This window comes from Euprymna scolopes, chromosome 33 (assembly GCF_053919585.1).
Source record: "Euprymna scolopes isolate OS-2025 chromosome 33, ASM5391958v1, whole genome shotgun sequence".
NCBI classification, from domain to species: Eukaryota; Metazoa; Mollusca; class Cephalopoda; order Sepiida; family Sepiolidae; genus Euprymna; species Euprymna scolopes.
In genome coordinates, this window is record NC_136514.1 from 33,983,891 (window position 1) to 34,006,800 (window position 22,910).

At 36.5% G+C, this 22,910-nt stretch overlaps 1 long non-coding RNA gene across 1 annotated transcript in view; it reads left to right on the top strand.

The window, feature by feature from the left end:
* Positions 1 to 22,910, top strand: part of LOC145258025 (uncharacterized) — an 899,758-nt gene that overhangs the window by 550,107 nt on the left and 326,741 nt on the right. The gene's annotated exons all lie outside the window — the stretch shown is intronic.

Sequence of the window (22,910 nt, forward strand, 5' to 3'; positions counted from 1 at the left end):
TATCGTAATCGGTATCGTAATAAAAAAATATGTTTTTCTGTTAAGAAAACGATTGTTTTAATTTAGATTATTTGCTTTGATCGGTCTCTTGTTCTCATTGTTTGTGTTATTTGTTCAACGTTTTGGTCGATTTGGCCTTCGACCATCGTCAGGCATGTTTGTTGCTGTTTTGAAAAAGAAAGCAGAAAGTTACTGGCTTCAAAGATATTTTCATATTCTTGGGGTTGGTCTCTGTTTTATGGCTACCGTATCGTATGTGTGAAAAATATTGATTGATAAAGAAGAGGCAATTGTCATAAAGATCGATAGGGAGTTATTTTCCTTCCATCGCTTAAATTTAAAGGTGCATAATTTTTGTATTTTCTACAATTAAAGGCTTCCAAATGCTATTCAGTTCTACGCTTGGTCTACTTAATAATTTTTCTTTTTTTAGCACATGTGCTGCTTTTTTGAGTTGCCTGACTTTCCATCTTCCATCTCTGCTAATTATTTTGATCTCGTTCCACAAAGCAAACTGTAATTCTTTTCATTGTTTTTATATCTTGATTTTTTTTACAACTTTATTTTTTCCCGGCGCATAATAATGAAAACATGATAAATATTAATTGATTTTAAATTACCAGTAAGACTTAAAATTTATAAGTCACACTCAAAATTTTTTTTATTATGCACGTATTTTAGGGGTTTGCGGGAATCAACTGTCTCACACAAAAAATAAATGCTATATTTAGAAATTTAAAACGAATTATAGCGGAATCGATGATTTAGAACAGAGTCGGTAATTGTATCGGAATTGGGAAAATAATAGAATCGTGCCATCACTGCTGTTAAGGTTAAGAAATAAATACAACGTATATTTTAAATGTAATTTTGAATTCGTAGTCACCCCCCCAAAAAAAAAGACAAGTTGCCACTAAGATAGAGATAGGATTACTATGAATTTGGAACTGCCTTCAGGGATACATTTACAAGAAAGAAAGAGACACAATATTCATCTAACGAGATTGGAGATGCGCCGCTGTACATGCTCTGTACTGACCCAAGTTATAAAAACAGGACCATAGCCAGCATCCTTAAAATGCATCGCTGGATCGCCACGAATAACATGGACGTGCCGAGGGTGATGAAAACAAAGTCTCCAGCCACAGTTATGGTCTTTTGTGTGGTTTCAAGTGAGGTTCACATCATGCCACTTCACAGTTTCAGAGTCGGTTGAAGTCAACGCCATAGTGTACCTGAATGTGCTGAAGAGTGTAGTGATCCCCTGGTGCAATCAGGTGAACACTGGCTGACCCTGTGTGTGGCTGCAAGACTCGGCGCCAGTCCACAAGTCCAAAGAGACCCAGGCTTGGCTACGACTTTGTACTCTTCTCTCACTGGTCCCCCTCCTCCCCTAACCTGGACCCGCTAAGACTACTTCGTTTAGTCATAAGTGAAAAACATCACCAAAGTGACCTCCCACAACACCAAAGCCAGCCTCCCGCGGATGCTCTTGAAAAAAGGTATGCTCCCAGTTCCGGACCCGTATCGAGGCAGTGGTAAAAGCTGAAGGCGGTTACATTGAATAGAGGTTAGCTCTATTACTAAATCAAGTTCTCTCAACTAATTGTTTCAATAAAAGTTTAAAAATAAAGCTGTAGTGTTGTTTTCGTTTCACCCAGTAATTTCAATTACTTTATTAAGCGGCCACATTAGTTGCAGGATTTAGCCCTTTTTGTATTCTACTAGCAGGGATCCTGACGTTGCCCCAGAATAAATATCAACGAATGTTTTAGTTTTCTGAAACTTTTATTCTCGTCGAAACCGGTGAAATCGACCATTCGTCAATCAAATCGATTGATTGTCTGCTCTATTTAGGATATCACCGCAGTGAGCCAAGAGAAAGCTCCCCTGCATTCCCGCGGAGTCTTGGTCTACAATACATTGTGGCGAATCTATTGTTGATTTTATTAAATTGTCTGTATATAATGACTTTGATTAAAGTCTAAAATGCAAAAGTATAGCATCGCGGTCCCGTTGCGCTCTAAATAGAAACCTTTATTTCGAACGGGCCCTTGTTTTATCAAAGCACATACTGTTCATTTTATACGCCCGGCATTTCTGATAGATCAGTGATTAAACTTCTCAAATGCACTTGTAAGTCTGTCTAAAAGTATTAACGTTGATCGAAATCGGGCTGTTCCTTCTTTTAATTGGATTTTTTCAATTATCGATTTTCGACACAAAACATAGCCACGAAAACTACTAGGCACGTAAATTACGTTTGTGTGGAAAATTTTTAAGAATTGGCCCAGTCGTTTTGGGGTCTATAAGAAATGATCTCACACAGGTACCTGCACACACATATACACAGACAATGTGCCTTTTATATATAAGTAGATTGCTGTTGCCTACTCTCGCCCCAGTAGCTGTTTACTGTTAACATTTTAATGGAAAAATTGTAGAATAATACTATTGCAACAGTCCATTTTAGAAAAGGATCATATCACTATCAGTAGTAGTGTGACACAATGGAGAGCGCCCCTTTTGGGGGCAGCTGGGGGGGCTCTACATTAATAAACCTTGTGTCTAACTTGTCTGTAATTGTGGGGTGCCGATGTATTAAGCAGGTGCTTTGTGATTTTGAAAATGTCAGAATGTATCAATCTGGGATGACTCGAGCCAAGAATGGCAGTTTGTTTATAATATTGAACCAAATCAACACTATATAAGACTTTAGAATTTGATAAAGTTTCTAAGTAGTTAGAGAGAGACACACACAGAAAGAGAGGGAGAGAGAAAGAAATATAAATATCGAACATGGAGATAATATTATTTGATTTGTTTTTTTTTATTATTTATATTTAAGATGCGTTTAAGACCAACAATTTAACGTGAGGAACCAATCTTGAAATAAAATTCGAAACTAGATTATATGTTTGCCATAAACACAAAAACAAAATGCGCAATCTCCAACCACACCTCTCTTGAGTCGACATTATTGAATACCAGTGGCAAGTGGAGGTTCAGGACGACTGGAAACAAGCGAAAAGCACATACAGCGCCTAGAATTCCCAAATGGTCACCCACCTGCTACTAGCCACTGACGAGAACCGATGTGTAAACGTGATTATGTCGTACATATATATATATATATACATATATACATATATATATATATATATATATATATATATATATATATATAGTCATCAACATACACTACTGGTTCGTTGTATTACAGCGCATCAGTGCGAGTAGCAGCAACTGCCTCACGCCAGGATTGAAACTCGACCCTTCTCACCGTTACGCTATTTGATTGCTGCTGAGATGAGTATGTGAAATTAAAATGCTATAAGCGTTGTCCTAAGCTCCATTAGTTTACACAAAGAGCGTTTCTTTTTACGCTAGACACAGTTTTTTTTTTTCAATCCCAAATACGCTCAACCCGATATAAGGAGCATTTATAGTCATCTAGAGTCAGTACTTTTTCGCTGTATCATAGCTCATCAGTGCGACTAGACCAGCAACTGCCACTAGCCAGGATTGAAACTCGACCGCCCAGGCGACAGTCAGCGGTTTTCATCGTTACGCTATTTGGCTGCTACACATACATCTCAATAGGTGTACCATTATTGGAAATAATTTGATCGTAACTTTGTAGAATCATTTTAATATGAGGTCGGTGCAGAATTTTTTCTCGGCTTTTAGAAAGGTCAATTAAAATAATGCAATTTGTGACATTTCTGAATTTTGAGATTGAGGATTGGTTATTCGTATTATGTGGATTTATCGGACTACTGTTCTCATACTGTTCTCAAATTGAGTGTTATTTTCACAACGTTTCGGTCGATGTAACCTCCGACCTTCTTCAGGTGTATTTTGTCGAACTCTGGAATGTCTCTGTTGAACACAGGAATTTGGACGTAATTCCGAACGGAGCCCTTTATTTAATTCACAGTACACACATGAAACTATCATCTTCTTCGAAGTAATCTCCTCTGGTTGAAAGGCACTTGGGCCATTCCAACAACTTCTGGAATCCCCCACGAAAATTCTCTTGTGCAAGCGTGTCAAGGACCCTCTTCACAACTTCTTTCATCTCCTCAGATGTCTCATAATAACGTTTTCCTTGAAACTGAGGAATAACCAAAAGTCACAGGGAGCAAGGTCTGGAGTATAGGGAGGGTGAGTAAATATCTTGATGCCCATCGTGGTATGTAGTGTTTCCCCACTGACATCAAACTGCACACTATTGTCTGTGATAAGGATGGAGTTGTAGACTGGTGCATTATCTTTTTGGAAATGCTATTGGCCCGATTTTAAGAGTGCTGGACTCTTCCGACGGAGTCTCTTCCTGAACTCTCTTAAAACCTCAACATAGTATTCCGTGTTGACTTTCTGTCTAGTAGGAACCCAGCTCATGTAGGTCATGCGCACGCTGTCAAAAAAAGGGATCATCATAAGATTCTGAATGGATTTGCTCTACCTGGACTTCTTGGGTCTTGCAGAGCCAGCATGTGTCCTCCCCTGGGAACTATGTGTATTGCTCTCTGGGGCATAGCAGTAGATCCAGCTTTTATCTCAGGTCACCATAGCATTAAGAATGATAATATCTAAATTGATCAACTCGATCGTCTCCCTGCTGTCATGGCAACGCTTGTCTTTTTGATCTTCTCTACGCACCCTTGGGACAAACTTCGCAGAAATCTTCCGCATATTCAGATCCTCGCCAATAAGTGTATGTAGTGTTTCCACACTGACATCAAATTGCACACTCATTGTCTCTATAGACACACGACGGTCCTTATCCATGAAATTCTTTATTTGACAAATCATCTCTCATCTCTGGTTTTCTTACTTCTTTACTTCTCCGACACCTCTCATCATCCCTCTCAGATTCCCTGCCTTCTTGAATCTCTTATACCACTCAAAAACTGATGCTCCATTCATGCTAAATGACCCAAAAGCAGGCTGAAGCATTCCATACGTTTCTGTGGCATTTTTCCAAGTTTAAAACAGAATTTTGTTGCATATATTTCTTCTTAAGTGTTCTCACGTCCAGATTGCATTTTTGAAATTCACCAGTTTTGACTATCAGGCTTTATTAAGTTGTAGACGCATTCTTGCTGTAGTTGTTCATTTAAACTTGAAATCATAACAATTTGGTCAGTCATCTCAAAAGATGTATAGAAATAACGTACTGGATTTTCAAGAGGCTGTGACATTTTTAAATGTCTGTACAAAAAAGCCTTAAAAATTATTTAAGGAACCTCGTGTAGAAACAAGATAAATTTTCGTACAAGCAAAAAAAAAAAACACTAGTTTTCATTAGACTTGCGCTAGGTTCATGTTATCGTTTTTGTTTTTTTTGTTTTTGTATTTATTTTATTTGTTTTTCTTTCTGTTTGTCATTATCATGTGCCAGTAGCGTTTTAACATTTAAGGAAATCTTGGTAAGCCGTGTCCGGTTATTCCCGTAATCTGCTGGGCACACCTGAGTAAGTTCGTGTTAATCGCGGGTCGGTTCACCAATCTACAATTGCATTATGAAAAGTGATCAATCGTTGCTCTCCAAACAAGTGTTCATGCGAACGACGATCATTCTTGTTAACTTCTGAAACTGCACGCAGGGCAATGCGATGTGGTGTTCCTGTTTTCCTTTCACCTTCACGATGTAGGTATTTGAAATGGAGAAAATCCAGCCAATAAAAATGGGACACGCCTCCGGAGTTAGATATAGTGATAGAAGCTGGCACCCCTTATGAATGGATTACTAAGTCTATAAAAGATGCTTGTAAACGGTAAACGACGTGAGAGAGTAAGCTACTCTCGACACTCCGGCATTCAAGGCACATTCGAGTGCAAATCTCGTATTTCTTACATTGCACCTTTGTACAGGGTGGCACACTTAAAAGTAACCCGATTTCTCTAATCTTTCTCTTATCAACTGACACCACAAGACAAAATGTAATTCTTTGTCCCGACAAGATGGCGCTACAAAACACACGTCTCACAGTGCACTGACAGGAGTTCATGACATGTTTACGGAAGAGAGAGCAATAAGCAAAGGGTTATGGCCAACACGTTCCCCGGACTTGTCATCGTGTGATTTTTATCTTTGGAGGACTTTAAAACAAAAAGTGTATACTAATAATCCTCACAATCTAGACCAACTAAAGGAGAACATTACCAACGTTAGCAGAAGAATCACCAGAGAAGGTCAACGAACGGTATCTGCAAACGTTGTTAAACGTGCCCAGAAATGCATAGATGTCAACGGGGAGCACTTCCGGTATCTTTTATAACACTACAGGTAATTTAAACAATAAAAAATGTTTCGCCTCTCTACTACATGTTTTAGGCTACTGTGCATAAACTTGTTATAACTTACTGTGTACTGGTGCTCATTTCATCTGATTAATTTATAATCATTATATTTTCCCAGGGATATATCAGAAACAAAATTAAAACAATTTATTATCTAGACGAATCTTTTGTTTACTGACAGATGAGAGAAAAGATCAAGTTAAGTATTACCACGGATACTACATTTTGCTCATACTATAAAAATCATAGAATCCTGATTCTTTCATATTACATAAAAGTCACGTTGTGTGTGCGTATGTGTATGTGTGTGTGTGTGTGTGTGAGAGAGAGAGAGAGAGAGAGAGAGAGAGAGAGAGAGAGAGAGAGAGAGATCCTTATTTGTTCCGAATGGCTGCGCCTATCTTTTGCAAATTTCAAACAAAATGAATTCATATTTCTGGCAGCATTCTTAGATATGTTTCTACAGAAATTCATCCGATAAGTATCGAAAATCGAAAAAAAATCCGATTTTACAAATAGTCTTTCCTCTCTTATAGATGAAAAAAAAGATTTTACAAGGGAATATTTTACGTTACACCGGTGTAAAATTGGCCAGGGTAACGTAAAATATTCCACTGTGAAAAAGGTCTTATTATCCATAAGTTGGAAATACTATTTTAAGATCGTCAAGCCAAAATATCAGCTGACGTTATATTGTAAACAAACACAGACGGAATTTGATGAACGACTTTACCATTATTTATTTTTTTTCATTTTTTGCGAATTAGTCAACCGGGCAAATTATTTCTCGTAATATATAATATATTCAGTAGAGGATTGATTTTATAATAATATATACGCAATCTGCAAAAATTAAAATATCATCTTGAAACGTATTTTACGACATGGCAACGCCGGGCCACGCTGAGCGCCCAGCTAGTATAGTCTGATTCGGATTACTATTTTTATTTTAATAGTTGCTTATACCAAAATAATATACTTAAAAAAATTGTAAATCGTGATATAAACCGTGTTTAATCGTGCGTATATCTTGCATGGATTTTCCCAGAGTGAAATACTACCAAAACTGTTATTTCTCTCAAAAGTCATACCTCACAAATTAAAATGTTTTGAAATGCTATATGTATCGTGTAATATATTCCATTGCTCACCGTAGGCTATAACACAATTACTAAATAATTCCGCACTCTTCTGCACCTAACGCATCACATAAAACTCAATACAAAAATTCCATACTTAAAATCTTGTTAGTCGCAGTATTTCGGCCAGAATATTTAATTAGTCCCAACTCCGGGTCGTTCAGTTTCATCGAATTCCATTCCACATCATTTAACACGCCTCTCGATAAATATTCCAACATCAAAAGAAACTGTAGAATTTATAGAAAACACAATTAAAAAGTAATTAAATTTGTCATTATTTTTTCGCATATCAAAGAATATTAATATTGGCCGGTAGAAAAATAAAGTACGCGTGTTCGTTTCACACAATTAAAATTACGCTGAGTATACGCAACCGTGATGACATGGAAAACTATTATTGAACTCTTCAGAAAGTCATCTATTTACAAATGTTAATGCCATCAAAACTTTAAATTATTCTTACAATAATAAAATTTCAACAAATTTACAAATAAAGTAGATATTTGTTTTAATTCATTACTTTATCTTTTCTATTACGCCATCTTGTTTCACGCCATCTTGTTTCACGCCATATTGCATAACGCAATCTTATTTAGCTTTTCCGCCATTCTCATGTACACAACGCAAGTACGTGTTAAGATTATTATTTTTTTTTTTTGAGAAAGTGACGCGTTATGAATTCTTCGTTTAGGTTTCATAAAAAGTGAAGATGCCCCCCCCCCGAAAAAATAATAATAAATAAATATACATCCGCAACAAATTGATCGATTTATTCTGGTACTGGTTTGGGTTCCCGGTGTTAACCGGGTGTCTGGAGATGTGTGTGTTGAGCAAAAAAAAAATAGTGGTAGTAGACAGGCAGGCTCGAATCTGTACCGCTAAGGAGGAAAGGAATGTAAAATAAAAACGTTACATCTTTGCTGTTGCGCCCATCGAAAACCCGGAAATGACGAATGTTTAAATTAAGGCAAGTAAATCGAAAAGAGGGAATGACTTGACTTTCGAAACTATCAGCAAAAAAGTGACCCTCCATGTAGAAAAGTTCTCAGTTGAGGATGAAGAAATAAATGCTTTTAGCCAACTTTTTGATATTTGTCGTCCGAAGGATCGTACTTCAAAACGATACCGATCTTGTGAAAATCCGTCGCCTCAGTCAAAAGTTTAAGGCATACATACATACATACACACATACATACATACATACATGATGATTGCAACGTCTTGTCAGACGAGTACCACTCCCTCAGACATTTAAAATCCATGAGCCCAAATGCCTGAGGGAGTATCTATACAAAGATGATGTTACAGAGTCTATGCTTTGTACGACAGCTAAGTCTCTCTCTCTCGGTTCAAAATGTTGAGATCCAGCAACAAGCAAGAGCAAGATAGCCAGCAACAAATTAAACTGCAGACCAGCTTAATGCGGGTACTGGTCTTCCGCTTTATGTTTTTTTTTTAATCAGAGATTTGCTTCTCCTAGAAAGGTTGCCTTCACCACGGCTTACGGGAGCCCTCTCCACCCCAATACACATATACACACACACACATATACACGGTGCTAGTTGGCCGTTGACCCAGAAAAAGAGTTCATTCGCCCTTTGGAAGGTCTTGTTTTTAATCCTTCAGGGAGACTAGTCGCCCTCCTCACCAAACAAGTCTGGTGGGGGAACCAGTTTAGTCGCCGGTGACCCGACCATGAGGCAGGTAGTACTGGGTTACATGGTACCAGTAGCACATGACATGACCTGACATAAACATACATACATACAAGTTTTAACGAAACATAAAAAAACATACACACATTAATACATTATTACGTACACACATACTATTAAACAGACAAGTGAGATTTATATTATAGACTAGCCTGGGTGCCAACGTTGGCCGGGTTTTTGGGGGAAGGGGTTGAACAAAAAAAGCGGTAGTAGGTTGGCAGGCTCGAACCAGTACTGCGAAGGAGAGAAAAATCATGAAAAAACCGTGACGTTTTGGCTGTTGCGCCCATCGCCAAATCGGAAGATTAAATTCAGGCTAGTCAATCGAAAATAAGGGATGACGAAAATATCGGTGAAAAAAAGTGACCCCTTGCTGTAGAAACGTGCCCAGTTAAGGGTGAAGGAATTAATGTCAATTATTCGAGCGTCAAAACGATACCGATCTTGTGAAAATCCGTCGCCTCTGTTGAAAGTGTAGGCAGACATACAAACATACATACATTTAAGCAGAAAGGTGAGATTTATATTATAGATTACGCTTAGCCCATCTTTCTCGGATGAAGTGATATATGCAGTTAGTGTAAAAGCTGATTTCGTTACTATTATGGATTCGGTAAGACGTGACATGTTTCGTTTAATCCTGTAAACCCTGCGGTAGTCACATGGGCTGTTTTGTGATCCTAATTTTGCTTCAGTGCTCATAATTTCTAGTTGACAACCTATTTCTGTTCCTATCTCAGTACTCTTCTGATTCAGTGAGAGTTCATCGTTGTTGTATCTCAGTTTTCCTCGTAGGTAGACGTCACTTTGTCTTTCTGAAGTGTATAGTCAGCTGGGGTTAACGTAGGTATGATTTATATATATATATATATATATATATATATATATATATGTATGTATGTATGTATGTATATATATTTGTATTTTCCCCATGGGAATGAAAATTTGTAGACACAAGCACATATGTATCATTAGGCTACTTCGTAATATTTAATATGGAATTAATATGTTTAGATATTTTCTTTATCGTAAATTTCGAGGGGATAATTAGATAATGCAATATCTTTATTTTTTCTTAGTTTTATAATTTATTAATTTACTGGAATTTCAGCCCGGTGTTACCCGGGTGTTTGGAGGTGTATGCTAAGCAAAAAAAAAGGTCAATTTTTTCAAGTTTGGCCCCTATTATGACCCCTTAAAATTTATTGTTTTTGATTCAAATTAAGTTATTAAGTAAGATTCATGCCCAAGGAACCTATATCTAAAATTGCAAGTATTTAGACCTCAAATTGTCGGAGGAGTTTGGTAGAGTTCTCAAAGGTCAAATCGTTGAACGTTGACCCATTAACAGCAAAATTTCTGGCCGAAAACCGATCACAAAGATTTTCCCAAATCTCAGTACCCTGTATATCAAATTTCGAGTCTGTAGACTAAAAATTAATAGAGTCATTGCGAAAGGAAATGTACACAAACACACACATACAAACACGGTCACTTTTATAGATATATAGATATTGTTTTATATTTATATCAACAAGATTCAAGTGATTAAAACTGCTCAACAGGAACTGTAGATATATCCTGAACCAGCGTGATAACTGTATTTTATAAAATAATAACATTATAAACATTTTTGTATTAGGGTGGCAAACACCCCATGGGGTTAACAATATTAGAAGCACCCAGGTGACTAAAGCAAGGTTGAGACTCAGCTGTTGTCAATTACTCGCAGGCGTACCCTTTTCTTCTTGAGAGTTTTATCGATGGCTCTCTTTTCGATCAGAAATCGACTCTACAACTTTTGGGTCTTTCTTTCTCATCGAATCTTTCTGGGAGCTCATATATCAAATCTATTGCGCTTTCTGTTTCTCGGCAAATCGGTTTTCTTTATCGCTCTAAACACTTTCCCATACCTGACATTATTCTCTATTTCTATAAATCTACAAATGGAGTACTGTTGTCATATTTTGATTCATGAATCTGTGTCCAATAAAAAGGTTCATGAATTGCAGAAGCGTATTTGTATTGTGATTGCCCCCCCCACTATCTTCTTCACTTCTACTTCGCTCTCGCATATGTGATGTTGCTAGTCTCAGATTTTTCTACAAATACTTTTATGGCAAGTGTTCCACAGAATTGTCTGATCTATACCCTGCTCAATATCTTATTGTCTATGTATACATTTTTTGGAATTAAAACTAGTATCCATTACGCTTAAAGAGTAAATATCCAACTACAATATATATATATATATATATATATATATATATGTGTGTGTGTGTGTGTGTGTGTATGTGTGTGTGCGTGTGTGCGTGTGTGTGTGTGTGTGAGTAAAAATGAAATAAAAATACAAACGATGGTTGACGTTATGTTATTGGAGAAGGAATACCGAGAATCTGCTAAGTAAAGGTTAGGTGGACAGGTTTCGGGTCATTGAACGATATGGTGTATATATATATATATATATATATATATATATATATATATATATATGTGTGTGTGTGTGTGTGTGTGTGTGTGTGTGTGTGTGTTATTTGAGAAGGAAAACCGAAAATTAAGAAAATAGTAATCAACGTTTCGTCCCTATTTCAGGGGACATCATCAGGATTTCGTAGGAAAAATGTAGAAAAAAAAACGATTACAGACCACATGCGAGTGAAAAGGAAAAAAAATCCTAAAGTCTTCCCATTCTGGTCCGAGCACGAACATTTATAGTTTCGGTCCAGAATGAGAATGACTTTAGGATGTTTTTCCTTTTTCACTCGCATGTGGTCTGTAATCGTTTTTTTTTTTCTTCTACATTTTTCCAACGAAATCCTGATGATGTCTCCTGAAATAAGGACGAAACGTTGATTACTATTTTATTAATTCTCGGTTTTCCTTCTCAAATAACACACACATACACACACAGACCCCGCCATATATATATATATATATATATATATATATATATATATATATATATATATATATATATATATATATATATATATATATATATATGTGTGTGTGTGTGTGTGTGTGTGTGTGTGTGTGACTATTCCACTACATATTGGAGGTCATCCTCTAGTGTTTCTGCCATTTCTTTAGATATGTGTTCATTTGTTTTCCTGTCGTGTCTTTTATAGAGCGTGGTGTCATCAGCATATATACCCATCTCACAGACAATTTTGTCAGGGAGGTCATTTATGAATATTAGAAATAATAGAGGTTCAAGGATAGACCCCTGAGGCACTCCTGCCTTTATATCATATCGTTTAGATGTAGGACAATGAGGATTTTCTCTTATCTAAGAAGGATTTAATTATGTTAAGTATTCTTCCAGTGATACCGTATGATCTGATTTTCCTGAAAAGACCTTCATGCCACACCCTGTCAAAAGCCTTAGATATATCTAGAGCTGCCGCTCTACTCTCCCCTGCTTTGTCAAGTTAATGGTATATAAGCTCAGAGATTACAGTTAGAATCTCTGCTGTTGAACGGGCTCTCCTAAATCCATATTGTTGGTCGGTCAGAAGTTTAGCATATGTAAGGTGTTGGACTAGAGCTTGGTTAATTGGGCTCAAGCATTTTGGCAAAAAGTTGGAAGAGGTTAATGGGGCGATAATTTACTGGGTCATTTCTTTCGCCAGAATTCTTGAAAACTAGTACCACAGAAGCAGTTTTCCAGCAGACATGAAAGCAAGATTCATTAAGGCATTTGTTGTAAAGTTTGGAGAGGATTGGAGCTACTTCGGCGGATCACTTTTTAAATAACACAGCCGGGATGAGATCAGGTCCACATGTTTTTGAAGTGTCAAGATTTTTTATGATAGCATGCACCTGAAAAGGGGGGATTTTCAGATGGTCTAGTATGGCGTGTGTCCGCAAAGGAAAGTCCGGGAAAGAGTGGTTAGCAGGGTCCAGTGTGGAGTTGGAGACAAACCAACTGGCAAGCATGTTAGCCTTCTCGGTTGGTGAGCAAACAATTTCATGATTGTTGGATAGTGGCGGAATTGTGGAAGTAAACCATTGGGGAGAGTGGGGTTTACTATAAAATATCCATGTGGGAACATGTGCTTCAATTGCTGTTTTGAACCATACAGTGGTCTCATTTGCGCATTGTTCAGCAGGAAGTGAAAAGATATTTCGCCATGAGGCGTCTCTGATGAGATCCCTGATGGCTTCCCAGTCAGCCTTTTTATAATATCTCGTTGTTTTGAGCAATGGGTCTTCCATTTTGGCTCTAGAGTTTAGGGCGATTTCAACTATTATCACTACATGATCAGCATTCCCAAGTGGGCGGTGGGCGTTCGTAACACAATCATCAGGAACTCTGGTCAGAAACAGATCTAAAAGTGATGCGTGTTGCTCTTGCTGGTCAGGGAAACAGGTTGGGAACGTAGCCATCTGTGATAGGGAATGAGTCATAGAGAAGCTATGTGTTGTGCTACCAGCTGCGTCTGTGTAAGTAGAAAATCCAAGCCAGCAGTTGTGGTGGACATTGAAATCTCCAAATACACGAACTTCTGCGCTAGTGTCGAGAGAAAGTGCTGTATCTATGCTGTCAGAGACTTTGTTTATTAGGGTACAGTCCTGGGTTGAGGGAGAGCGGTAAAGAAAAGAAAATTAACTAATATTATGTTGTATGTTAAGTCTAAAGCACATAAAGGCTTGATCGTCCGATTCTAGTTTGGTTTCTCTATTCAAGGGGAGAGTGTTTCAAATATAGACTCCAAGCCAATGCATATGTTTGTCGGAGTCATTACGGCAGAGTGGGAGATATCCGGGCATGTTTTTGTTTTTGCGATACGTTTTTGAATAAATTCAATTTACGAAAGCGCATTTTTACCTAAATGCGAGTTGGGAATAATTTTCCCTTTAACCAATTTGATACCCCCACATGGGGAGCGGTATATATATACATATATATATATATATATATATATATTGTTGTTAAAATATTATTATCCACTGACACGTGCTTCCTCCTCCACGACTCATAAGTATATATATATATATATATATATATATATATATATATATATATATAACTACTTCATTTACTCACATAAACTTAATATACGAAAGTATAGATTTATGCGTAAACTTTAAGTATTTACTTCAAAAGTGCTCAATACGTAGGTAGAGCTAGTTAGTAATTTATAAAATATATATGGCGATTAAGCTACACCGAATATTCTGCGTTTCATCCACTGTAGGATTCGTCAGGCTTATGAGCGAATTCTGTGGTTGCTTCTTGTTTATATATATATAAAAATCCTCAACATATATAAAAACAAGAAGCAACCACAGAATTCGCTCATAAGCCTGACGAATCCTACAGTGGATGGAACGCAGAATATTCGGTGTAGCTTAATCGCCATATATATTTTTATAAATTACTATATATATATATATATATATATATATATATATATATATATATATATATATATATATTGTATATAACTTATGTCTTTCAATGATGATCCAAAGCCTGTCCACCTAAACTTTACTTAGTAGACGGAAGAAGAAGAGAATAAAACCTCCTAATGCCAAAAAAAAAAAAAATAAAATAAAATAAAAAATAAATAAATAAAATATCTAATTCCATCCACGTAATGGAATCTAAACACAGGGATCATTTTCTTTTCCTTTTTTGGGGGGCTGCGATCGGTTGCCATCGTGGCATTCCTTTCGAAAAACATGGCACCGTATGATGTTAGGATCATTATGGTCAGAGATACATGAGGCTCTTAGCACTGCCAAGCACAAATATAATGTTTACTTATACCATGTCAACATATCTGTCTCGATTCGTTGACGTTGATTATATGTATTTTCGTCTATGCTAATGGGATATTACTGTGGTATTTTGTTTGTAGATTTTATTGTTCTATGCATTGTGCTTTGAATATAACTCTCTATTTGTCGTTGGATCACTGTCCCTTAAGGATTAAATGCACACACACGCCCCTCCCCCACACATATATACCACGATGGGCATCAACATATATATATGTGTGGGGGGGTGCGTGTGTGTATGTGTGTGTGTGCTAGCAGGGCTACTGGGTGTTGCCCGGGTTATATAAAAAAATATGAAGTTGTGTTTGCTAAACTTGCTAAATTATTTTATTTTTTGTATTTTATTACTTTCACTGTGCGATAATGTATATCAGTTTGAAAAAGTTAAAAAAAAAAAAAAAGAAAACGACCGTTTTGATAAGAGAAATCAACTGATGTCGCTCTACTGATACGAATTCGGAATAGAGGCAAGTGAGTGAGAGAAAAAAGCTTTTACGCGACTATGATTTTTAAAAATAGTCATGATTTACGTAAGTAATATCCATGAATTTAATAGTAATCAGATCTTTAAATCAATCGCCTATAACAAAAAAAAGTCCTCTGATTATTTGTTTGAAACCGAGTAAAAAATACAAAGTACAAAACAATAAAAAAAACCAACAACTTTTAACCCGTTTAAATGCAAAAGCTTACCGAAATAGACCTATTCAAAAATATGTTAAAAAAATCTAAACGTCTGTAGTAAAGTGGGTTCGAACACTAATACTAATATTACTCATTCTACTTCCAACACATTACGCTAAGCTCATAACATTTAAGTTAGGCGAGACATAGCAATTTACGCATGCGCAGATGCTGAAATCGTTTAGAAAGAGGCGACTTTATGTGAGCCTCCAATCAGGTTCTGTGGTCGTTAAGGTAGAGAAAACTGAACATTTTGTTCTAAATGTCACATATTATACATTCGAACCCTGTCTATAAATATAGTATCAGAATCATTCTTATCCATTTTTGATTTCAGAAGTTTTAGAGAGAAATACACACGCATACACGCATGCATACATTCACTAACAGATATTTGTCTTTATATAATAAAAGATTAGTATTATTATTTCATGTATCCACGTAAAATCATATAAGGCGATATACCATTTTATGTGGCGATTTTCAGTATTTACTTCAACAATGCCCAGTACGTGAGTAAAGCTATGTAGAAAAATTACGAAAATACAAAGCAAATAATCTACACAGATATTACTGCATTAGGGAGGCGTAATTAATTTTAGCCTGACGATTTCATAGCACACACACACACATATACACACGCACACACGCACACGCACACACGCGCACACACATAGGTGAGAAGTACAACGACAAGTATGTCATGCCTACAGTCAATCATAGTGTTGGGAATGTCATGGTCTGGGGCTGCATGGGTGTTGCAGGTATTGGAGAGTTACATTTTATTGAGGGGAAACATGAACTCCAACATGTACTGTCAAATACTACAGAAGAGAATGATCCCCTCCCTCCAGAAACTGGGTCGCAGAGCAGTGTTCCAGCATGAAAATGACCCAAAACAATCATCCAAGACAACCACTGCTTTACTGAAGAGGCTGAGGGTAAAGGAGATGGACTGGCTAAGCATGTTTCCAGACTTGAACCCAACAGAACATTTTTTTAGTCATCCTCAAGCAGAAGGGGGAGGTGCGCAAACCTCAAATATCCGGCAGCTCCGCGATGTCGTAATTGAAAAGTGGAAGAGCATTCCAGTGGGTACATGTGAAGCTCTGATAAACTCTATGCCCATGAGAGTAAAGGGCTTTTGGATAATGATCGTAGCCGCACAAAAAATTGAGAGTTGGCATAGTGTATGTTAATATTAACAACTTTCGTTTTGTTGCCAGGGATTCAGCTTTAAATGGCTATATTTTGAGGTATTTTGAAAGAAAAATAAGTTAACTGTGTTATATAAGCTGTAGACAGATTACTTTTCATTGTGTCAAAAAATTATTTTTTCAGTGTTTTCTCATGAAGAGATATACTTAAACGTCAAGCAAATATGAGAGGTGTACTCACTGCCGTGATAGATTATATATATATATATATATATATATATATATATATATATATATATATATATATATATATATATATATATCAAGGTAGAAAGATATCCAAAAGTTAAGAATAATTTAATTTCAACAAGGATCATTGATAGTGCTCAAAGAAAGCAAATTATATTTTATTATTGTTTACGTAAATACAGTCACATCTTGTATTTTGCTAATTATATATATATATATATATATATATATATATATATATATATATATATATGCATATATATATAAGCCTATGATCAATTACGGAAATTACCCTTCCCTCTCTATAGCTTAATTACTATACATTTTTTCATGTCATACTATTCAGCACTTCTCACGTACTGAGTACTGTTTGAATAAATACTTAAAATCTATGCATAATATATTATATCTACTCATAGATCTATTTTCTTTTGCCGGAATAGCTCACCTTGTCCGACTTTCAATGATACAAATAAGTATGTATCATTGCACGAGTTAAAACTAAGTTTAGTGAAATTGTTAGTTTAAATAGGAGTGAAAAGAAATATTTCATAATTATAATCTAACATATAAACCTCTTTATGTTTGTGCGTGTGTCTTTCTCCATTTTTTTCAAAGTGCATCTCCTCCGAAATCCCGGGTTGCTCAGCAGCGCGATGCGAATTAAATGGTTCAATTTTTTTTGGACCGTTTTTTCAGGATCTTAAACTTTTAAAAATGGCTGCTACGGGGTCAAATTAAAAAAAAAATTAATCTGGAAACTTGGTAGGCCTAAGTCGACTAAATGAGTTAATTGTACGCATGTGCAATATATATACATTTATATGCCAAAGTCAGTTAATATTTAACTATTTCTTATCTATCTAACGATAGCTCAAACGGTTAAGGGTGAGCGCTGTATGTTTTAGTTTCGATTCTAGTTGATTGCACTCATGTCAAATATATACTTTTACTTTTGAAATCACTACTATGTATTGTGTATCATATAATATATAAAAATTAATAGAGAATCAACTCTCTGATCATAAATATAGACTCTGCATAAATAATATCATATTTAAGCGTATTTTACTACTGTGCAACGCTAGGAGGTCAGTTAGTTAATGAAATATAAATGTGTAAATATAATCTACAAAAATCAGAAAACATTTTTTTTTACACGGTGATCACCACTTATCAAGGCCCGGAAGCCACTCAGGGATAAGGGTTATTGCAAGCACATTACGTTAGTGTGGAAATTTGATGAAGTGTTTACTTAAGGGGACGGTTCATTAGGAATTTGTTAACATTGGACTTGAAGACATCCAAGTTGTAGTCCGGTGGGAAGCAGGCAGACGGAACAGAGTTCCACAGGCGTGCAGTTCTAAGAAAGAAGCTCTGTTCATGGAATCCGCGTTTTGATCAAGGCACAGATATAGAGTGGGGGAAATTTTTCACAGTGGATTCAGCTAGACGGGTGTTTTTCGTGAAAGATTGGCGAGGGGACTAGAGATTGGAGTTCAGACGAGCACCTGCCATGGAAATAACGATAAAACAAGGATAGGCTTGCAACGTCTCTTCTGTGGGAGAGAGGTTGCAGGGTAGAGAAAAGGGCATCTCCCACTAAGCCACGAAGTCTATTTTGTACTCTGTCAAGGCGGGATAGGCTGTTTTTAGCAGCTCCTGCCCAGATATGGCAACAGTATTCCATCCTTTTTCTTGAACACTCAATACACCAAAAGATGGCCGCCTTATGCCGAATAACTAGTCTCTTATAGAACACACTTACGTACGCTACATTAATTTGACATGCGACGCTCAGGGAAACAAATAAAAATAATCAATCAAAATACAAACGTCTATTGATAGACAGACTTGCCCTGCCCATTCAGAGCTATAAGCTTACGCATTTGTGAAGACGGATATCCGTAGCCAGATTGATTTTTCGACGTAGCATGGTTGACCTTCCTGATCTGAACGAACAGTATTAAAAATTCCTCGTTTATTTATTGACTTGATCCATGTCATGGAAATAACGATAAAACAAAGATAGGGTCGCAACGCCTCTTCTGTGGGAGAGAGGTTGCAGCGAAGAGAAAAGGGCATCCCCCACTAAGCCACGAAGTCTATTTTGTACTCTGTCAAGGCAGAATAGGCTGTTTTTAGCAGCTCCTGCCCAGATATGGCAGCAATATTCCATGCTTGGACGCTCTTGGCTTTTATATAGATAGAGAATTGCATCAGTAGTGAGATATCTTCTGGAGCGGTAGAAGGATTCCACCATCTTTCCAGCAACATTGGCAATAGACTTGATGTACGTGTTCCATTGCAGATCAGGATTAAAGGACAAACCCAGAAGCTTGTCAAAACATGGGGCTTCTCCTAGACGAGAGCCATCCATTTCAATTGATGCCAGATGGGGATCAGAGCGTTGATGATGTAAAGATAGGAGTTTGGTTTTGGATGCATTAAAGGTAACCATCACATCTTTCCCCACTGAACCACGCGCTCGAGATCAGAGGAGAGAGAATCAGAGAGAACTTTGTCATTTACATGATGTGTTGCCGTAGATGGTCGTGTCATCAGCATAGATGTCAACGAATGATTTAAGTATGTGTATAGGGGGATCATTGATGTAGATCAGGAAGAGAGTTGGGCCCAGCATTTACCCTTAAGGGACTCCAGCATTAATACTGCAGTGCTTTGATTTTTGTCCATCGACCACTACTCTTATGAGCCTATCGGAGAGAAATGATTTAATGATTGAGAAAACATTTCCAGTTATACCGGAGCTGGAAATCTTGTGATGTAGGCCCTTATGCCATACCTTTTCGAAAGCCTTTGATATGTCAAGAGCAATTGCCCTAGAAAGGAAGCCTTTGTCAAGAAATTCATTAAACCTGTGAGATATAACCGTCAGCACATCTGCTGTAGATCTTGCAGAACGGAAGCCATATTGTGTGTCACTAAGAAGGTTATTCCTGCTGAGGTGGTTGACTATTTTTCTATTTAATATGGATTTAAACAACTTACTCATGACACACAGGAGACTTATTGGGCTGTGCTGAGAGGGAGATGACTTATCACCTGAATTCTTAAATACAGGGCATACTGATGAGGTTTCTCAGGGAGTCGGAAAGCACTTCTCCTTAAGGCAACGCTTAAACAGTTTCGTAAGTATGGGAGCAAGTTCTGGTTGACGCTCACTAAAATTGGGATGCTTACAATAGCTTATGCTTCACTTTTGATGAAATTAAGTGAAGCTATCAAAATCAAAAGCAAGATCAACAAAGGTACCTTCCCTCTGCAGGACAACGCTCCGGTCCACAACTCGCATGTCGCCAGATCAGAAGCACGGACGTGTGGTTATGAAATCCTTCCCCATCCTCCCTACACTCCTGGCCTTGCACCCTCTGACTTTCACCTTTTCCCAGCCATGAAGTTGTTTTTGGAAGGAAAGCGTTGCCCAGATGATGCACACTTGACTTCTGAAGTCACATCGTGGTTGGAGGACCACCTGGGGTGTTCTACAAAAACGGTCTCCAGAGCTGCATCAAACGATGGGAGAAATGTGTTGGGAATGTCATGGTCTGGGGCTGTATAATCTGGGTGGTTCCTATGTAGAGAAAGACTAATCACTGTGCTAAGCTTCGTTGCTCTACTGCTATGGGAAATGGGTCAAGGGCATTACTTATTTCACGCCCCTCGTATATATATATATATATATATATATATATATATATTTTCAAGCAAATATTATTAAATGCAACAGAAACATTATTATGATTATTTTTATTTAATGTTTCGATTTTCCGTATAATATTTTTGCATCAACATAAAAAAATATTAATAAGGGTTCCATAATTTTTTCTGTCACGAATGCTTTCGATTCGCCCACGAATCATCCTCATGTGTTGAAGTAAAAGTGCGAATTAGCGAAAAGTAGAATTAAAAGTGAAAACTAAAATATGCAGTACATGGCATTAGACGATGATAAGTTAAAATTATAGAGTCGATGAAAAGTCGATCAAAAATATGTGTGGATTAAAAATTCGAGTATTAATTTTTTTTTTTTTTTTTTTTTACATTTTCACCCCAAACAAGGCACATTGTCACTTTGGTGTAGGGGGATACTATCAGGGGTTACAACTACTGGGGTACTATGTAGGGATTTTGGCAGCAAGATGTTGGTACACGTTGCACTTGAACTTCTGCACGTCAGTACAGTTGGGGAAGCAGGGACCTGGAATGGAATTCCAAAGTCTAGCGGTTCTGGGGAAGAAACTACTGGAGTAGAAAGATCTTTTACATCTAGGGATCTCTACAGTGTGGGGGTGGAATTTTGCAGCCTGTCGGGTCTGTCGAGGGTGTTCACGTCGTGACAAAGTTCATCCAGAAGCGCTCGTGAGAGCAACAATTATGGAACGTTTATGGATATTTTTGATTTTGATAAAAAAGATTACACGGAAAATCGAAAAAATTAAAAAAAAAAAAGGATCAAAAAACAAAGTGTCTCCGTTGCATTTAATAATATTTGCTTGGATGAAAAAAATGATGGCTTAATATACCAATATATGTATATACACACATATATATATATATATATATATATATATATATATATATATATATAGATAGATAGATAGATAGATAGATAGATAGATAGATATATTATTGTCGATGATTAAAAGTATATATTTAAACGGATAAACAACGCTTCCCTCCTCGATATTGTTCATAAATAAAATAAATCCTATACCGATCTGAATAGAAGGACAAACAGTCAAAAACCACCTCGCATGCATTGCCACATTGAAGTATTGTGATATAACAGAACACACACACACTCTCTCTCTCTCTCTCTCTCTCTTACTCTCTCTCTCTCTGTGAAGAGTTAAATATATATATATATATATACATATATATATACATATATATATATATATATTTAACTCTTCACAGAGAGAGAGAGAGAGTAAGAGAGAGAGAGAGAGAGAGTGTGATTTCTGTTATATCACAATACTTCAATGTGGCAATGCATGCGAGGTGGTTTTTGACTGTTTGTCCTTCTATTCAGATCGGTATAGGATTTATTTTATTTATGAACAATATCGAGGAGGGAAGCGTTGTTTATCCGTTTAAATATATACTTTTAATCATCGACAATAATATATATCTATATATATATATACATATAGACATTGTTTACTAAGTGCCATTCCATCTAAATGATTTAAGAATTTCATATAAAACATATATATGTGTGTATTTATGTGTGTGTCGCTGCTCATGTATACATATGAGCATATATTCTTGACAATGAACTAATTACGTTGAATAGCTTATCATGCCAGACTTTAATTGTGTGGAAAATATAAAGAATAACTAATTGCTTGGCATATGCCAGAGACCATTTATTTCGCCAAATAGAAACTAAAATGGCTATAGGTAACAAAAATTAAAAAAAATAAACAAAAACTACCGTTTTTACTTGACAGAGTAATGTTTTTTTTTACTAATTAGATCCACTTAAGTGTACAAAAAATTCCTAAAATACATCTCAAATAAACGGCGTGCTATTTAATCTGTGAGAAATTGTATTTGTTGTAATGAGACGAATAAACCTAATGAGTAAGTCAACCTGGATGTAAAAAGTATTGGCAAATATAAATATATGCAATTAGCCTTCAGAGATGCCAGGGAATGACACATGTACGGTTCTGGTTATGTCAGTGACTACGAGCAAATTTTCATACTACTACAAGCTACTAATTGAGCACTGTAAAATAATAAAAATACATACATTTACAATATGAGTATACATTAGCATATTACTCTAATAAAATACAATATTATATCTGAATATATGACGTATATATAGATATATA